Here is a 6,201-nt window from a genome sequence, read left to right as displayed (position 1 = left end):
CTATTAGATAATATATTATTGAATGAAATCGAATCTAGGAGGACCAGGACCTCTTCACAAAGAGGTGTTGGTCTTATCAATCGAGAAACCTGCATTATAGCTATTAGTTCTTATATTTTTCATGAGCATGCTTTGGCTGGTGGAGTTTGTCGGCCATGTCAAGAGTCTAGATCATCTACTTGTATGAGTGGAGGATTGTGTTACGGAAATGTGTGTGGTGAGTCTCTTCCATGTTTCTTCTACAAATAGGCAATGAAGATGTGTATGGTAGTGGAGAAAAGACATTATATGAGCGGATGCAAGAGAGTGAAATTCCATCTACGCCTTGACTGGCTAGACAGCATATGGTTGTCCCATTAGGGTTTTGGATTTCTTTTCCTTTCTTTTTTGGTTTGTAGGGTTTCAATTGATAGCAAGGTGCAAACTGTCGGCAAACTTCACTGGTTTGTTGGTTGCCGAAACCAGCGAAACGGTGAAATCTCAAGAGATTTCATCGATAGTTCGTAAATAGGTTCGTTAGCGGTTGAGCCGGTTCTAAATTTTCTGATCTATATATTTTTTCTTTTTCTTCACAAAGTAGGAACATAAAATCCAAAACTAGAAGGGGAAGAGGAGCAGCAGAGGAACAACGAGAAGTAGTTAGATTTTTGAAAATTTGTTCCGCCGTTTCATTAGATCTCTGCAAATAAATCTTCAACTCACCGGAGAGGGAGATGACATTGTTTCGTTTGGCTTCTTCATCAAAAGACAATGTAATGTAAATCATTAACGAAGACAAGACAAGTTAAAACTTAAAAGATGATTTTTTAATGGTAGTTGATAAGACAAGGTGAGAAAAAGAAGAATAAAATAACTAACGTGAAAAACAAGAAAATGTGAGACAAAAGAGAGTACAATAACGTGAATCGCAAGTAAACCCTTGGATGAAGTGCATATTAATTACATAAGCCACGATTGAATCCTCACCACCATACATTCTTTTTATTTTCTATTTTTATTTGTAGCACCCAAACCGAGATGACATGAGAGAGGAGAGGGGTTGGCGAGAAATCACGAAAATCGCTAAAAGTTATGAAATTTCGATTAAAAAAGCGAGATATCGTCGATTTTCGGCGATATCCCGCCAAATCGAATATCGGTGCTGGGTTCGTTTCGCCCAGCACCGAAATCACATTATCCTCCCACCTTATCTTTCCATATATACCAAGATCTTCCAATCACCACCCAGAACACATCATTATCCTCTCAGTTCATCTTTCATATCTTGTATTATTTTGTCATGATGTTGTAAATTGTTTTGATTGTACATTCCTAACTAGTATGAGTAGATTAAGAATCATTAATGTATAAATAGCACACTCTAACTGTAAAGTGAATACAATCATATAAGTCATGACAATGGAAAGTAATGGATTGGCAAGTGGTGTAGAACATGGTATCATCCTAAGATTGTTCTTTGGACGTTCTTGAGATTGCTTCTCTATCATTGCTGGTGATGAGTACACCTCTACTTCACCCACTACTGATGTTTTTTCAATCTCTGTGCTGAGTTTAACACATGAACAAATCACCCAATTGTTTTCTTTGCTCCCATCCAAGAATCATCTCTTGGTAAATATATCCGGTGTTGTTATCTCTATGTTCTCAATTCACAATGTATTTATTTTCTTATATTCTAAGGGAGGAAAATGACATTGCCAACTCTGTGCAAGGAAGGTCCTGTGAGTGCCATTCTAACTGTTTGTCCTGTCTCCTCCATGGTTTGAAGAGTTGCTCTTGGCTATACATGAGTGTTCGCGACTTCTCTTTTTCAATATAAAGCTTACCCCTCCTCCCCTCCCCCCTATGAACCAAGTTGCATGGAAAGAAACAAAGGTGGGGAGAGAGAGGCACCTTCTGATGCTCACAGGCTTAGCCATCGTGATACTTTTAGCATCAGAGAGAAACTAAACTCCCAATTAATCAAACCAACCCCTTTAACTATAGACTACAAGAAAACCCTCTCATTAATTTAAGTAATCAAATCTATTCTTCCTTACCTTCAAAATATCCAACATGTTATGAAGAGACCACAGCAAGTCTATCAGCTCACCAGAATTCCTCTTACCTATTTATTCTCTCATGAAATACAACAAGTTGATGCAAAGCTAGTTGTACAAATTTGAATTGAAGTTTCAAGTCTGTCATTGTTATCAGCAGGACCTCTGCTTGTCACGGTTGCCCCATACTTAGGGCATATTGGTATGGCTTCCAAAGCCGCCGTAGTCACTTTCTTATCACACGGAGAGAGAGAGAGAGAGAGAGAGAGAGGGGGATTTTACATGGCAAGAATTAGTACCTATTTCTTTTATTCTTTATCTATTGATTGTTGAGTTTGGGTGTGTCTTGTATTTCCACTGACCTGTATAATCAAAGTTCGATTGTAACTGTAATTGAAATAGATTTTAGGTCAATTACTTATTTCGGATAAAATTCTAATTCTATGGAGATTTGAGTATTGAGTTTCCTAATAAGTATTGTTTCCTAGAGTACCCTGGATAACAAGCAAAGAGGAACACTTACTAAGGTGGAGAGTTGTATACAAAGTTTTTCAGGAAATAGCTAGTGTAATCTTTTGTTTGCTTAAGTAGACGTTGGTAATCTTGCAGAGCCATGATAAATTCCTTGTTGTGATTGATCAATGTGTTTTACTTGGATTCTTCTTTGTGGTTGTGCATTCATCCACAACATAGATTATAAATATGTAGATGAATAAAATGGGTTTCCTAGTCTTAAAACTTGTGACCAAGCATTTAGCTAATAACTACTTTAATCACCGCATTAAGTGCGACTTTCCATGAACCCTAATGCTTATAGACATGTCAAGAAGATCATCCACATCTCTCCTCCTCCACATATCTAACTAGCCGAGATCTTGAATTTCATCCTCAAAGAGACACAAGAACGAAAATCATGCTAAAAAATTCTTAAAATTTATGATATTGAAGTCTTTGCTTCATCTACATCAGATATAATCAAATCTGATGTGGGATTATTACTGCAACCTTCATGCAAAACCCATTGATAATTATTAAGACAACTTCATTTTTTACAACCATCAACCATTCATGAATCCTAAATCTTTGGATCCATCTCCTTTCCATCACACCGTTGAGTTGTGCATAATTGCAATGGCTTTTAGTCATCATCTCATTTGAATGACAAGGACTAGTAGTGAAGCAAATCAATGGAAACAAGGATTTCATACAGCTGAAATCCTCTTCTGCTTGGGTTGCTACAGGATTAAACCTAAATCCATTTGCAGATCCCTGCTGCCATGGGCATAAGGCACCCTACCATGCTATACCATAAGTTGCTCTTGGCTCAATAAATGAGAGAGAGATTGGAGTATATCCGAGTCCAAATCAGATGTGCTACTTGGGTTCAGCCATAGGCAAGTACACAGTGAATAAATCCATAGAAGGAAATCAAAGACAAGATCTACAAATAAAATTTACCAAATTTTTTACATTCCACCTGAAGATAAAACTACCTGAAGGGTTTAGTCAATATATAAAGTTGTCAAGAAGCACAGAAATGAAGAGATCATCAAAGACTCCAGCATCAAATGATGATGACTCCTCAGAGTTAGTAATCTGAGGAGCTTGAGGTTCATATTTTTGCCCTTTGATCTCTAGACCCTCATCATCACTGCTCTTCTGAACCAGATCAACTGAGACCCCACTTCCAGTTTGGCTGTGGTAGCTTAAATCAGAATCGCTACCAGTGAATTTTTGCACCAAAGCCCTAACCTCAGATGCAGTACTGGCCTTTTTTCATGCATGAATCTGTACACTGTTCATACAGCTAAGCCGGCCCACCCCTTTTATCATTATACCATCCACTTGAACAAGTGTTCATGCATATTTTAGAGTCTCAATTCCTCCCATCAAATAAAACAAGTCCTAGTGGCAGATACCATGAATCAAGTTGCACAGGAAGATACAAAGGTGGGGAGAGAGAGGCACCTTCACATCGTCTGATGTTCACAGGCTTAGCTATCGTGATACTTTTATCATCAGAGAGAAACTGAACTCCCAATTAATCAAACCAACCCCTTAAACTATAGACTATTAGAAAACCCCTCAGTATAGACTATTAGGAAACCCCTCTCATTAATTTAAGTAATCAAATCTATTCTTCCTTACCTTCAAAATATCCAACATGTTATAAAGAGACCACAGCAAGTCTGACAGCTCACTAGAATTCCCCTTACCTATTTATTCTCTCATGAAATACAACAAGTTGATGCAAAGCTAGCTGTACAAGTTTGAATTGAAGTTTCAAGTCTGTCATTGTTATCAGCAGGACCTCTGCTTAGGTCATATTGGGGCTTCCAAAGCTGCCGTAGTCGCTTTCTTATCACATGGAGAGAGAGGACCTATTTTATATCATAGGTTGGTTACAGTTTGGAGATTTCAAATATCTAGAGATTTCAAATCTATTGAGTCATAATTTATAAAATTAGCCGCGAAAGGAATAAAATATGTAGATTCATCTGTGATTTTTGTGAATGCACAAATGTTAGTGTTTTTATAGTAGGGATGAAATCTCTGGATTTCACCTCATACCCATAAATCTATAGATTCACGTTTTTAGTGTAAAAAGATGAATATCTGGATTTCATGAATCTAGAGATTTTCACAACCAAACGAGTAAAAATCTCGCATTCATAAATCTAGAGATTTCAAATTTCTAAATTCATGTAACCAAACATGCCCTTATCTATTGATTGTTGGGTTTGGGTGTGTTTTGTATTTCCACTGATCTGTATAATCAAAGTTTGATTGTAATTGTAATTGAAATAGATTTTAGGTCAATTACTTATCTTGGGTAAAATTCTAATTTTATGGAGACTAGGGTATTGAGTTTTCTAATAAGTATTGTTTCTTAGAGTACCCTGGATAACAAGCAAAGAGGAGCACTTACTAAGGTGGAGAGTTGTATACAAAGGTTTTTCAGGAAATAGCTAGTGGAATTTCTTGTTCTCTTAAGTGGGTGTTGGCAATTTTGCCAAGCCATGATAAATTCCTTCTTGCAATTGATTAATGTGTTTTACTTGGGTTCTTCTTTGTGTGGTGCATTCATCCACAACATAGATTATATATATGCAGATGAATAAAGGGTGTTCCCAATCTTAAAACTTGTGACCAAACATTTAGCTAATAACTACTCTAATCACCGCATTAAGTGCAACTTTCCATGAACCCTAATGCTCTTATAGACATGTCAAGAAGATCATCCACATCTCCTCCTCCACATATCTAACTAGCCAAGATGTCGAATTTCATCCTCAAAGAGACACAAGAATGAAACTCATGCTTAAAAATTCTTAAAATTTATGATATTTAAGTCTTTGCTTCATCTACATCAGATATAATCAAATCTGATGTGGGATTGTTACTGCAACTTTCATGCAAAACTCATTAATAATTACTAAGACAACTTCATTTCTTACAACCATCAACCATTTATGAATCCTAAATCTTTGGATCCATCTCCTTCCCATCACACCCTTGAATTGTGCAATGATTTGAGTGGGTTTTAATCACCACCCCATTTGAATGACAAGGACTAGGAGTGAAGCAAATTCAATGGAAACAAGGATTTCATATTTTTTAAATCCTCTTCTGCTTGGGTTGCTACAGGATTAAACCTAAATCCATTTGCAGATCTCTGCTGCCATGCCGGCCGATAAGGCACTTGCTCTTGGCTCAATAGATTGAAGCATTACCTGTATCTGATCAACCAAATGAAAAGAACCCTAAAAAAGCAAAGTCCCCTTAGGTGTGGCATCCCAGTTGATCCTCATACCATATGAGAGAGAGAGAGAGAGAGAGAGAGAGAGAGAGAGAGAGAGAGAGGGAATGAGATGAGAGAGTGAGGGTGAGCAGAGAGCGAGAGAGACAGGGAGATAAATGGCGCATAGAAGGAAATCAAAGACAAGATCTACAAATAAAATTTACCCATTTTTTTACACTCCACCTGAAGGGGTTCAGTCAATATATAAACTTGTGAAGAAGTACAGAAGTGAAACACTCCACCTGAAGATGACTACCTGAAGGGGTTCAGTCAATATATAAAGTTGTCAAGAAGCACAGAAGTGAAGAGATCATCAAAGACTCCAGCCTCAAATGAAGTATCATCAGATTTCCCAGGTGA

This window comes from Hakea prostrata, chromosome 10 (genome assembly GCF_041222555.1).
Source record: "Hakea prostrata isolate BN-2017 chromosome 10, UWA_Hpros_2, whole genome shotgun sequence".
Classification (NCBI taxonomy): Eukaryota; Viridiplantae; Streptophyta; class Magnoliopsida; order Proteales; family Proteaceae; genus Hakea; species Hakea prostrata.
This window is presented reverse-complemented; position numbering follows the sequence as displayed.